This window comes from Myotis myotis, unplaced genomic scaffold, assembly GCF_014108235.1.
Source record: "Myotis myotis isolate mMyoMyo1 unplaced genomic scaffold, mMyoMyo1.p scaffold_m19_p_4, whole genome shotgun sequence".
Taxonomy (NCBI): Eukaryota; Metazoa; Chordata; class Mammalia; order Chiroptera; family Vespertilionidae; genus Myotis; species Myotis myotis.
Window position 1 is genome coordinate 100505565 of NW_023416346.1, and position 14846 is coordinate 100520410.

The 14846-nt window shown below is 40.7% G+C and overlaps 1 protein-coding gene across 4 annotated transcripts in view; it reads right to left on the reverse strand.

Moving 5' to 3' along the window:
* RPS6KA6 (ribosomal protein S6 kinase A6) overlaps nucleotides 1-14846 on the reverse strand; it is a 232026-nt gene that overhangs the window by 190683 nt on the left and 26497 nt on the right. The window lies entirely within an intron of this gene.

Here is a 14846-nt window from a genome sequence, read left to right on the forward strand (position 1 = left end):
AACGTGGCCCGCTGTTTTATAAATGAAATTTTACTGGAACACAGACACATCCATTTGTTTCCATATTATCTATGGCTGCTTTCTCAATGCAACAGCAGAGTTGAACAATTGACAGAGCCTTATGCATGCAAAGCCTAAAATATTGACTATTCGACACTTTACAGAAAAAGTCTACCAACCACCAATCTAAGATGTTTGAAAATTAAGCAACAGGAAGATGATCTAGAAAAAAATAATTTTCACTAATTTCTATTTATGAGTCCACAGAAAAGTAAAAAATAAAAATAGTAAAGTAAAGTACATAACCTTTGGTGACAGCCACGATGGAATAAACCTATCTTGCCTATGATTATAAACTGAAGCCTTTAGACAAAACACAAAAGGGATCTACCTAAGTACTCTGAAAATTAAACAATAACAAGCAGTTTAAGGAGGGAGACCAAAATTTGAAGAATAACAGCAGTGTAGTGAGTTTCCTGGGTTTATTTCCACCTTTATCTCCTGACTTTGATCCAAAGAGAGACTGATTCACAACACTCTACAGTGAGAATGAGCAAAATTTTCAAGAGAAGTTCCACTTTCTGAACAGAAGACTATGGAAAGATACACTTTTGAGCAGGTGAGCATAAGAATCCCAATTTTTCTTTTTTCCCATTTTTCTTTTGACTCCCAGCCCTGCTCCAAGGCAAGCCCCAATCAAGAGAAGACCTATATATTTCTAGTCAGAGGAACCAAAAAAAAGAGGCCCATATAATAAGAAAAGTATGAAGGTAATCACTGTTATTGTTTTATCCTCTCTTTCACTTCAGTCCAAGGGTATCCCCAAAAGTTCAGAGTTGTGTGACAGCATGAGAGGCTAAGACCCTTAGAGAAACTCACATTTCTGGTCAGAGGAACAATGATAAAGGACCCATGGTAGCTGGAGAATCCATAGAAGAAATTATGGGGAGATTAAAATAGGAGGAGGAGATCCCCTAATTATATGTATGAACACAGAAGTCCTAGTTCCAACAACTGTATGGTTATATAAATTGTGTTTCATTAAAGCTGATTTTAAAAAATGAATGAGTTTCCAAAATGTGGTGAAATATATAAATTTACAGTTTAAAGAAGCTCAATGAACACCAAGAAGAATATAATCAAAGAAAGCCACCCCAAGACATTTCTTAATAAACTCTAAACCAAAAGGAAAAAGAGGAAAAATATTGAAATCAGTGAGAGGAAAAACAACATGTTACATAAATATCAAATTAAGTAACTACAGATTTCTCATGAGAAGTCATGGAGGTTAGAAAACCATGTCAGAATATTTACCTGAGATAAATATAAATTTATGTTAACACAAAAAACTATACATGAATGTGAATAGCAGCTACGTTCATAAATATCAAAAACTGGAAACATTCCAGATGTCTTTCAACTGGTAAGTAGATAAATAGAAAACCATTCATCAATTAAAAGGAAAGGACTATTGATGCTTGTAACAAAATGGATAAATCTTAAATGCATCACAGTAGTGCAGTGAGTTTCCTGAGTTTATTTTCCACCTTTATATCCTGACTTTGATCCAAAGAGAAACTGATATTTCTTAAATATTGTAAGAAAACAAATACATGACACTGAAAAATTCAAAACTATAGGGAAAATTTTCACATCAATGATTTCTAGGGGAAGGGGGTAAAAGAAGGAGAATACTATTCAGCAATTAAAAGAAATGATCTATTGATACATTTAACAACATAGATGAATCTCAAATACATTATTATAAATAAAAATAAAATAGTCTGAAAAGACCACATACTCTATGATTCCACTTATATGTCATTTTGGAAAAGGTAAAATTATAAACTATGGAGAAGGGATTAGCAGTTGCCAAAGGTTAGGCCTTGGGGTATGGCTATACTACAAAGATGCAGCAATGGGAATTTGGTAGGGACTATTCTGTATCTTTTTTTTTCTTTTTTATATAATTTCTCTTTATTGATTAAGGTATTACATATGTGTCCTTATTCCCACTTTGCCCCCCCCACCTCCCACTCATGCCCTCACCCCCCTAGTATCTGTTTCCATTGGTTAGACGTATATGCATGCATACAAGTCCTTTGGTTGATCTCTCCCCCTCATCCCCACCCTCCCTTAACTTCCTTCTGAGGTTGATGGTCTGATGGATCAATGCTTCTCTGTCTCTGGATCTGTTTTTGTTCATCACTTTATGTTGTTCATTATATATTCTGTATCTCGATTATGTGTTGTTGACATAACTCTAGGCATTTGTCTAACATCAGAACCATACATGAAAAAGAGTGAATTCACTATACTAGTAAGTTTTAACATAAATGAATTAAGAAGTAAATTACGGTACCCAGCATTATTTATTTGACTAGCATATTTCTTCTAAAAACTGAATGAGGACTAAATAAAGTCACCAATAATGTCTATTTTGCTAATTGATCCATCAGTCCTTATCTTACTTGATCTTGCTGTATCAAGCCAAAGTTGAACAATCTCTCCCATTTGAGTCTTTGGCTTCTGTGATAACATACTTTCATTTTCTTTTACTCTAATTTCTTTGCTCTTTTTAAATATCCTTAAAATATTTTAGATTCTCAGGAAATAGATTTTGGTCTCCTCATCTCATTCTACATTCTTTTTCCAGACAGCTAATTTATCAACATGACTCACATTTACTGAGATTTCTCTTCTGAGCTCTCAACTCATATATCCAACTGCCTAACTGACATTTACACTTGCTTATCTCACATGTCTCTCAGAAAATAACCAATACAAAAAGGAATTTGTTAACCCCTCAAACACACACACACACACACACACACACACACACACACACACACACACGAGCGCGCGCATATGCTTTCCTCCAGGGTTCCCAATTTCAATACATAGATAGCACCATCTACCAACTTACCTAAAAAGCACAGAGAGACTGAGGGATTAAAAAAAAACTGTGATGGATTTATCATTAACATATAGGAAAAGTACAATAAATAAAACAGTCCACAAACCAATATTAACATAGAATTCTGATCATTGAAATGTCACTACAAAATGACTCTCAGGAAGATACACAGAAAAATATAATACTTGTTTTCCTGTTACCTTAGTTACTGTTCACTGACCAATTTATCATAAACTGTGGGTTTGAAGGAATTAGAAATAAAATGAGTCTAAATGAGCCAAATAGGTCACTGTGTCCTAAAAATCATTTCAATCTACATAAATAGCCTTTAAAAACAGACATTCCATTAGTCCCACCTCGACTACATTTAACAAGGTACCAGATTGTCATCATAATACTCATTCCTATACAGGACCTCAGTATTCACTGATATTTACTAAAATATAAATAATTTTTACCTGTATGAAAACAAATTATTTTCAGAATTCTATGGGACATTAAACATTTATTTCAAAAGTAACATTTATAATTTGAATAGAAAAGCAGACATGCTGATTCCCCCAATTAAGTGCCAAATAGGGAAAAAGTATTTCCTATAGACGACTCTGGAAAGCTGATGAACAGTTATAAAGGTAGTAATAATTTACTCAGATACTCCAAAATCCAAGTTAACAGACTCTTCTGTTGAATAATTCTTTAAAATTATTTTCATCCTCTCAGGAAATAATGAAATAGATCACTTTAATAGTTTCTTGACAAATAGAAATACTGAAGTGTGTTGCTATACTCACCTGATCTCAGAAAATCACATGGGTCATCTCAAACCTGTCATTGTCTTACTACTAATGACAAAAGCAGCTCAATGCAGAAAAGTGAACTGAGAAAAATATATTTTCCTCTTATATCCTTAAAAATGGAGGTGGTGTGAAAAAATGAACATATTAAGTACATACAGTTTTATAAAAAAGTTGTTATCTGGCCACAATAACGCTATTAAGCATACACCTGTTCCTCTGTATTAAACTCAAGATCATTTAACAGAGCTCATAGCTTGGTGCTGAAAGATATACTGAAGAAGGAGGTGAAGAGATAAATAAGAACAAGGTACACAGTAAGTGAGAAGAAATATGGGTGACAAATTATTAACAAAACGTATATAAGACACAAACCCTCACAACAAACATTATAAACTTTCAAGCAGTCTCCAGGATCCCCAAATTCCACCTAGTAAACAAAAGCACTATATTTATAAAGACCCAAATGTTAGAAATGTTTAAGAAGTTCACATCTAGAGGAAAATTTCCCTCTCCAATGAGCTTCACAAGTTAGCCACTGACAGATATGGAAAGAAGAGTTCTTCTATTTTTTCACTTCTTTTAACTACAGCAAATTAGACCTAAACTTCCAGGTAGATTCACATCTGCCTAGAATAAAGGTTTATGTGCATACATTGAATTAAGCCCATGACAAAATGAAAGAATCCTCCCAGTTCACCAATAAAGCAGACAAATTGTAAAATGGGCCTGCACAATCCTAATCTCTTGCTGCTCATGCCCTTGCATAATCCTCATATCTTTGAGTGTGGACTGCACCTGTGTCTTGCTTCCAATAAACAAAATATTGAAAAGGGGATGGGATTTCATTTCTATGTTACCTTATATAACAAAAGCCTAATATGTTAATTGTCCAATCATCCAGTCATCTGTTCAACCAATCAAAGTGTAATATGTTAATTATATGCTAAGGCCGCTCAACGGCTTGCTATGATGTACACTGACTACCAGGGGGCAGATACTCTGACCAGTAGGTTAGCTTGCTGCTGGGGTCAGGCTGAATGGGACTGAGACAGACAGGCCGGACACACCTGGAGTCCTCCCGTGGTCCCTCCCTGGCTGGCCAACCTCCCATGTCCCTCCCCGACCCTGATCATGCACCGGTGGGGTCCCTTGGCCTGGCCTGTATGCTCTCACAATCCAGGACCCCTCAGGGGATGTCGGAGAGACACAGGCAAGGCCAAGGGACCCAACTGGTGCATGAATTCGTGCACCAGGCTTCTAGTGTTATATAAGACTCAAGAGACTCTCTTTACTGGCTTGATTGAAGTGGCTGAAGAATCCCACATGGCATGGCAGCCTCTAGGCATTGAGAGCAGCCTCCAATTAATATCCAGCAAGAAGCCAGGGTCCTCAACACTACAACCACAAGAAAAGGAATTCTTCCAAGGATCTGAGGAATTTTAGAAGTAGATTCTTATCCAGTCAGGCCTCCAGAAATGAATGTAGAAGAGCTGAAACTTTGATTACAGATTATGGCACCCTAGGAAGAATATCTAGTTGAGCAATGCCTGAAGTCTTGACTCATAATAACTGTGAAATAATAAATATATCTTAGTGTAAGCTGCTAAATGTTTTATAATTTGTTATGAAACAATGGGTAATTAATACAATCATTACTATTGAACAAAAGTGTGATTTTAAATTATCCTCTAAAATGAACTTTGTGAAAAAATTATAATTTAATACTTTTAGTATATATCTTTTCTTATTAAAATCATGTCTTTGTTCTCATTTGATAGACATAAAACGATAAATTTACATACCAGTAAATGAACTAGGAAAAGTAATCAAATAGAGCAAATTTTCTGTTAAATAAAGTATAATAGGACTACCCAATTAATTTTGGTTTTAATTAACTTAAGATTGAGCAGTTATATTTTCATCTTTTATCCTGCTTTCTGAAAAAATTCAATTACTAATTTAATAAGCACAGCATATAGAACATAATATAATGGTCCTTCAACAATCAGAGATATTGAGCTACCTTTTGGACATGAATTACCGACGATGCAGATTTGTTGGTATAAATTCAGCAGAAGATAAAGTATAAATTCAATGTACACTAATCTACAGCATATCCTGGGATTTGCTTTACAAATAATTCTACCACAGGTGAGGGCTTGGGAAACTGGAACCTTTATACACTGCTGTTGGCAATGTAAAATGTTACAACTGCTACCAAAAACAGTATGCCCATTTTCACCACTCTTATTCAGCATAGTTCTGGAAGTCTTATCCAGAGAAGTCAGGCAAGAAAAAGACATAAAAAGGCATCTAGATTGGAAATGAAGAAGTAAAACTATAACTCCTTGCAGATGACATGGTACTATATATAGAAAACCCTAACGTCTCCACCAAAAATAAAAATAAAAACTATTAGAAGCAATAAACAAGTAGTAAACTTTCAAGATACAAAATCAATGTACAAAAGTCCACTGTTTTCCTGTATGCTAACAATGAAAATTCAGAAAAAAAGAAATGAAAAAATCAATTCTTTTGGTAATTGCAACATCTACACTAATAAAAGAGAAACATGCAAAGTAACCATCACTCCACCACTCCACTACACCACAAGCCATGTCCACCAGCCAATCAGAAGCAAGTATGCAAATTAACCCAACTAAGATGGCAGTGGCCACAGAGCTAGAGTGAGCAGGAGGCTTGGGCTGCCCCTGGAGATGGAAGAAGCCAAACTTCCTGCCTGCCCTGGCCAGCCATGGGCTCTGCTCAAGGCTACAAAGTTTCAATTATAGAAGATAAATAAATCCCAGATACCTGCTTCCAGCCCTCCCTGGCCTCCGATCAAGGAGGCATGGAATAAAGAAAGGAGAGGCTGGGAGTTTGGGTTAGCGGGGGTGTGGCCAGCCTGAAAACGGCCATCAGTTCCTCACCCCAACTGGCCAGGCACCAAGCAGGACCCTCCCCACCCTGAAGGGGCTGTGTGCAGCCTGAAAATGGCCTTCAACCCCTCACCCAGGCTGGCCAAACCCCCATGGGGTGAGGGTCCCCACTGGGGGGCTTGGCCAGCCTGCAAACAGCCATCAGCCCTTCACCCAGGCTGGCCAGGCACCCCACTGGGACCCCCACCCTGATCCGGGACACCCTTCAGGGCAAACCAGCTGCCCCCCACCCATGCACCAGGCCTCTATGCTATCCTATATAATAAAATGGTAATATGCAAATTGACCCAACAGCAGAACGACCAGGAATGACTGGTCGCCATGATGTGCACTGACCGCCAGGGGGCAGACTCTCAATGCAGGAGCTGCCCCCTGGTGGTCAGTGCACTCCCACAGGTGGAGTTCCACTCAGCCACAAGCCAGGCTGACCTCAGTGATGCTGGCAGGAGCCTCTCCCACCTCCTCCGCAGTCTAAGCCGCAGTCAAACATCCCCTGAGGGCTCCCAGGCTGTCAGAGGGATGTCTGACTTCCAGCTTAGGCCCGATCCCCTGGGGAACAGGCCTAAGTCGGCAGGTGGACATCCCCTGAGGGGTCCCAGACTGTGAAAGGGCGCAGGCTGGGCTGAGGGACACCCCCCCCCCAAGTGCACGAATTTTTGTGCACTGGGCCTCTATTAAAGAATAAAATGCTTAGTAATACACTTAACAAAGGAGGTAAAAGACCTATATACAGAAAACAACGAAGTATTATTTAAAAAGATAGAAAGCCCTGGATGGTTTGACTCAGTGGATAAAGCGTCAGCCTGTGGACCAAAGGGTCCTGGGTTCAATTCTGGTCAAGAGCACATACCTTGGTTGCAGGTTCTTCCTCAGACCAGGCCCTGGTCAGGGTGCACGCAGGAGGCAACCAATCAATGTGTTTCTCTCACATCAATGTTTCTCTCTGTCTCTCCCCCTCTCTTCCACTCTCTCTAAAACACACAAAAAAAATCAATGGAAAGATATCCTCAAGTGAGAATAAGAAAGAGAGAGAGAGAGAGAGAGAGAGAGAGAGAGAGAGAGAGAGATACAGTGAAATGGAAAGATAATCCGTGTTCATGGATTGGAAGAATTATCATAGTAGATAATGATTTGATGCAATCCCCAATAAAATTCCAATGACAGTTTTTGAAGAAATAGAACAACAAAAAACCCATCAGATTTCTATGGAACCACAAAAGGCTCCTAATAGCCAAAGCAATCCTGCACAAAAAGAACAAAACCAGAGGTGTCATACAACCTGACTTCAAATTACATTACAGAGGACCATAATCAAAACAGTATGGTATCGACAGAAAAAACAACACACAGACTGATGGAGCAGAACTGAATGCCCAACAGAACCAAAGACATATAATGGAGAAAAGAAAGCCTCTTCAATAAATCATGCAGGGAAGATTGAAAAGCCACATATGAAAGACTGAAACTAGGTTATAGTCTGTCCCAATTATACAAGAATTAATTCAAAATGGATCAAAGACCTAAATATAAGATCTGAAACAATAAATTACATAGAAGAGAATACAGGTACTAAACTTATGGACCTTGGTCTTAGAGAAGATTATATAAATTTTACCCCAAAGGCAAGGGAAATAAAGGCAAAATAAATGAATTAGACTATATAAAACTAAATAGCTTCTGCTCAGAAAAGGAAACCACCAACAAAACAAAACAAACAAAAAAAACCCAACCAACCAAATGGGAAATATTTGCAAACAACAGCTCCAACAAATGGTTAACATCTAAAACATATAAAGAACTCATACAACTCAGCACCAAATAAGCAATCAAATTTAAAAAGGGGGCAGAGGACCAAAACAGACAACTTTCACAAGAAGACATACAAATGGCTAGTAGATATATGAAAAGAGGCTCAACTTCACTAGCAATTAGGAAATGCATATCAAAACTACAATGACGCACCATCCCATAATTGTTAGAATGGCTATTATCAAGACAAGTGTTGAAGGGGTTGTAGAGAAAAAGGAACCCTCATTCACTGCTGGTGGGAATGTAAACTGGTACAGCCACTATGGAAAACAGTATAGTGGGTCCTCAAAAAATCAAGAATAGAGTTACCATATGACCCAGCAATCCCTCTTCTGAGTATCTACCAGAAAAATTTGAAAACATTTAATAACAATGGTATATGAACCCCTATGTTCACTGCAGGACTATACCTGGTGACCAAGACATGGTGACAACCAAAGTACCCTTCGATAGAATATTGGATAAAGAAGTTGTGATACATATATACTATGGAATACTACTCAGCCATAAGAAGAGATGAAATACTGCCATTTGCAACAACATGGATGAATATTGAGAACAACATGCTAAGTGAAATAAGTCAGATGACAAAAGTCAAGAACCTCCCAACAAGTGCGGCTCACTGGTTGAGCATGGACACATGAACCAAGAGATCACTGGTTCAATTCCTAGTCAGGGCACATTCCAGGGTTGTGGGCATGATCCCTGGTAGGGGCATGCCTATAGATGATGTTTCTCTCCGATTGATGTTTCTATCTCTCTATCCCTCTCACTTCCTCTCTCTAAAGATCAATAAAAACATATTTTTTAAAAAAAGTCAAAAACCACGTGATTCCATTCATATGTGGGATATAAAACTAAAACTCGTAATCTCACAGCCACAGACAACATTATGATAGTTACCAGAAAGAAGGGGGTGTGGGAGTAGTAAAGAGAAAAGAGGATCAAATTTATGGTGACAGATTATTTGACGGTGGGTGTTGGGAACACAATGCAATATAGAGATTATGTATCATATACAAGTACATATACACTTGAAACCTATAGGATCTTAATAGCCAGTGTTACCCCAATAAATTTAATTAAAATTAATTAGATTTTTATATATACAAAAAGAGTATCATGTTGGCCTAGCAATAAAAAACAAACAAACTAAAATTATCTACTCAATGTGATTATAATTGTCACAGTACACAGAGAATATTGCTTCACTCAGAATATATTAATAATTTCCTAACACTCAAGCTGTAATTAATTTTAACTTATTTTTACTTCAATGTTTGTTGTATCCTTCTAAACTTAAAAAATAGGCCAACATAATAAATTCCAATTTTCCATGTTTTTTGAAATTAAGAACTTTATTGACAGAACTTATGAAATGCAACTCCCTGAAGGCAGGAAGAACAGTGCATTAGATTTTAAAAGCTGTTAATCTTAAGAGACTAATGAGTAAAAATAGTTAGTTCAGCCCAGCCAGCATGGCTCAGTGATTGAGTATTGACCTATGAAACAGGTCATGGTTCAATTCCCAGTCAGGGCACATGCCGGGTTGTGGGCTCAATCCCCATTGGGAGCATGCAGGAGGCAGCCAATTGATGATTCTCTCTCATCACTGATGCTTCTATCTCTCTCTCCCTCTTCCTTCCTCTCTGAAATTAATAAAAATATGTTTTAAGAAAAGAATACTTAGTTCAATTTTTAGAACTGGAATAATAGCTCAATCACTAACAATATTTTGAATGTGCCATACTGTTACAGGTATTTAATACAAAGAAAGTTAAGCACACTGCTTTTTTAGAACTGTAGAATCTAATATAAATACTAAAATAATTATGACTTTTATTGAATTTATTGAGGTGACATTGGTTAATAAAATTACATGGGTTTCAGGTGTACAATTCTATAATACAGCATCTGTATATAGTATTGTGTGTTCACTGCCCAAAATCAAGTCTCCTTCCATCATCAATTATCTTCCCTATGCCCCATTCTACCTCTCCCTCCCTATTTTATAATCCTCACTATAGGATATGCTCATGGATTTCAGAGAGAAGAGACTAAAGAGAGAGCAAGTGAGAGAGAGAAACATCGATGTGAAAGAACTCCTAATGGTTGCCTTCTATATTTGCCCAGACCAGGGATCAAACCCTCAACCTTTCGATATACAGGACTATGCTCCAACCAACTGAGCCACACAGGCTAGGGAAACCTCCACCTGTTTTTTGTTGTTTTCCTTTGTTTGTTGGTTGGTTTGTTTGTTTTTGCTTAACTTCCTTACCTTTTTCACCCAGACTTGCAAAGCTCCCCTACCCTGAAAGCTGTCAGTCTGTTCTGTATGTGTGTGTTTCTATTTTGTTTGTTAATTTACTTTGTTCATTACAGTCCACATGTGAGTGAAATAATATGGTACTTGCCTTTCTCTGACTGGCTTATTTCACTTAGCACAGTGCTCTCCAGTTCCATCCATGCTGTTACAAATGGTAAGATTTCCTTCTTTTGTAAGGCTGGGTAGTATTCCATTGTGTAAATGTAGCATTTTTTTTTTTTTATCCACTCATCTATTGATGGGCTCTCGGTCTGCTTCCAAATCTTATCAATTGTAAATAATGCTGTAATGAACATAGGGGTGCATCTATGCCTTCAAATTCATGTTTTGGGCTTCTTCTGATGTATTCCAAGAAGTGGAACTTCTGGGTCATAAGGTAGTTCCATTTTTAATTTTTTGAGGTAACTCCATACTGTTTGCCACAGTGGCTGCACCAATCTTAGTCCCACAAACAGTACACAAGTGTTCCCTTTTCTCCACATCCTTGCTAGCAATTACTGTTTGTTGATTTATTGATGATAGCCATTCTGACAGGCATGAGATGATATCACATTGTGGTTTTTGAATCTCTCTAATGATTAGTGGTATTGAACATCTTTTTAGATGTCTATAGGCCTTCTATGTCTTCTTGGAGAAGTGCCTATTCAGGACCTTTGCCCATTTTTTAATTAGAATGTGTGTTTTTCTCAGTGTTGAGTTGTATAAATTATTTTTTAAAATTTTATTTTATTGTTTAAAGTATTACAAATAGTAGTACATATGTCTCCTCTTTTTCTCCATTGACCTTCCCCCGGCCTCCCCTAACCTCCCCCCCCCCAGCACATGCCCTTGCCCTTTATATATTTTGGAAATGAGCCCCTTATCAGATATACTGTTCTCCCATTTAGTTGATTGTCTTTTTTAAAATATATATATATATATATATATATATATATATATATATATATATATATATATTATTGATTTTTTACAGAGAGGAAGGGAGAGGGATAGAGAGTTAGAAACATTGATGAGAGAGAAACATCGATCAGCTGCCTCCTGCACACTCCCTACTGGGGATGTGCCCACAACCAAGGTACATGCCCTTGACCATAATCGAACCTGGGACCATTGAGTCCGCAGGCTGACGCTCTATCCACTGATCCAAACCGGTTAGGGCTGATTGTCTTTTAATTTTGTTGATGGCTTCCTTTACTGTGCAAAAACTTTTTAACTTGATGTAGTCCAACTTGTTTATTTTTTCTTTTCTTCCCTTGCTCAAGGAGATGTCAGAAAAAATATTGCTATAAGAAACATCTGAGATTTTACTGCCTATGTTTTCTTCTAGGATTTTTATGGTTTCAAGTATATTATTTACATAATTAATCATTTTGAGTTTATTCTTGTGTATAGTGTAAGTTGGTGGTCTAGTTTCATTATTTTGCATTTATCTGTACAATTTTCCCAAAACCATTTGTTGAAGAGACCATCTTTATCCCACTGTATGTGTTTTCCTCCGTTTCAAATATACATTGACCATAAAGGCATGAGTTTATTTATAGGTTATCTATTCTGTTACATTGATCTGTATGTCTGTTTTTGTGCGGGTACCATGATGTTTTGATTACTATGGCTTTGTGCTATAGTTTAGGGCAAAGCATGACTCCTCCAACTTTGTTCTTTCTCAAGATTGCTGGAACTTCATAACATTTCTCTTTCCTTCAAGTGAAAGAGAAATGACTTTAAAGTTACAAAATTTATTCAAATGGATGGGCTTAACTGGGACCTCAGGCCATGCCCCCTGCCCTGGCCTGGGCTGGGGGACCTCAGGCCACGCTCCCTGCCTGGTGGGGCTTGATGGGGGACCTCAGGCTGTGCCGCCCACCCTGGAACCAGGCTGAGGGACCTGAGGGTGCTCCAGGGGACCTGAGGCTGTGCCCCTGCCCAGCGGGGCTTGACAAGGGTGGGGCTGACTGGGTCTGGATCTTGCCCAATGGGGGTGGGGCCGGCTGTGTCTGGGTCTCACCCAATTTTGACACACCGCAGGTGAGCGGGGACTTGACTCTGGGTCCCGTGGCGCACCCCAGACTGACAGGAGGAAGATTTTCATATACATTTTACTAATTTTCTTTCATCTCTGACACTTCTATTATAAAGAAAGGGCAAATAGCAATATTAAAATATTTCCTCTAATTAATCCCCTTTTATGTGCATGAATTTCATGCATCAGGCCACGCCACTAGTCCTATCTAATAAAAGAGAAACATGGTAATTGGCGTATGACTGCTACCCTTCCCATTGGCTAATCAGGGCAATATGCAAATTAACTGCCAGCCAACATGGCGGCTGGAAGCCAGGCAGCTTGAAACTAACATGAGGCTTGCTTGCTTCAGTGATGGAGGACTCCAACGTTCCCCGCCTGCCACTGCAGGCCTCTGAGCTGCAACTCTAAGCAACTATGTAACAAATATAGAAGCTAAACAAAACCCCAGAAACCTGCTTTAGTCCTGGGCTTCAGCCAGCAGGATCGCAACATTGTAAGCAAAAGCCAGAAACCTACTTTCAGCAGTGGAGGCCTAAGAGCTGGAGCCAAGCCTCAAAGCTAAAGCTGGCCCAGAATTAAAAAAAAGAAAAAAGAAAAAAAGGAGTGGTTGGGAGCTTCAGTCACCCCCAGCCTGAAAACAGCCCTCAGCCCCTCACCCAGACTGGCCAGGCACCCCAGTGGGGACCCCCACCCGGATCCAGGACACCCTTCAGGGAAAACCAGCCAGCCCCCACCCATGCACCAGGCCTCTACCCTATATAGTAAAACGGTAATATGCCTCCCAGCACCGGGATCAGTGGAGCCGCGAGGCCTCCTGGCACCGGGATCAGCGTGACAAGGGGCAGCCCCCAAACCCCCTGATTGCCTTGCGGCTCTGTGTGTGACAGGGGGCGGGGCCACAACCTCCCTATCCACCCTGCTCTGTTCATGACAGGGGAAGGCTCCCCAACCCCCTGATCAACCCTGCTCTGTGCCTGATAGGGGGGAGCTCCCCAACCCCCTGATGGCCCTGCAGCTCTGTGTGTGACAGGGTGCGGCGCCCCAACCCCTGATCGGCCCTGCTCTATGTGTGACAGGGTGCGGTGCCCCAACCGCCCCCCCATGGGCCCTGCGCTGTGTGTGATGGGGTAGAGCCATAACCTCCCCATCGGCCCTGCCCTGAGTGTGAGAGTGGCGGCGCCCCAACCCCCTGATTGGCCCTGCTCTGTGGGTGATAGAGGGCAGCGCCCCAACCCCCTGATTGGCCCTGCTCTGTGGGTGACAGGGGGCAGTGTCCCAACCCCCTGATTGGCCCTGCTCTGTGTGTGACAGGGGGTGGCGCTGCAACCTCCCCATCGACCCTGCCTTGAGTGTGACAGGGGACGGTGCCCCAACCCCCCAATCGGCCCTACCCTGAGCGTGACTGAGGGTGGCATCACAACCTCCCGATTGCCCTGCTCTGTGAATGACAGGGGGCGGCGCCCCAACTCCCCAATCGGCCCTGCTCTGAGCCTGACCAGGGGCTGCACCTAGGGATTGGGCCTGCCCTCTGCCACCCGGAAGCAGGCCTAAGCCAGCAGGTCGTTATCTCCCGAGACGTCCCAGACTGCTAGAGGGCACAGGCTGGGCTGAGGGACCCCCATCCCCCCCGAGTGCACAAATTTTTGTGCACTGGGCCTGTAGTCCTATCTAATAAAAGAAAAACATGGTAATTAGCGTACAACCACTACCCTTCCCATTGGCTAATCAGGGCGATATGCAAATTAACTGCCAGCCAAGATGGCGGCTAATTTGCATACCGCAGGCAGGGAGGGCCAGCTGGAGCTGCTGTCTGGCCCATGTGGCGCCTAAGCCCCAATGCCAGCCGGGACCCCAGTGTGCGGCCTTGAGTGGTGGGGGGCTTGGCGGCTCAAACAGCTGCCTAAACCACGCCCCCAGCCGGGACCCCTGTGTGTGGCCCTGGGCGGCCAGGGGCTTAGCTGCGGGAACAAGCCACCTAAACCATGCCCTCAGCCGCCCTGTGTGCGGCCCTGGGCTGCGGGGGACTTGGAGGCTA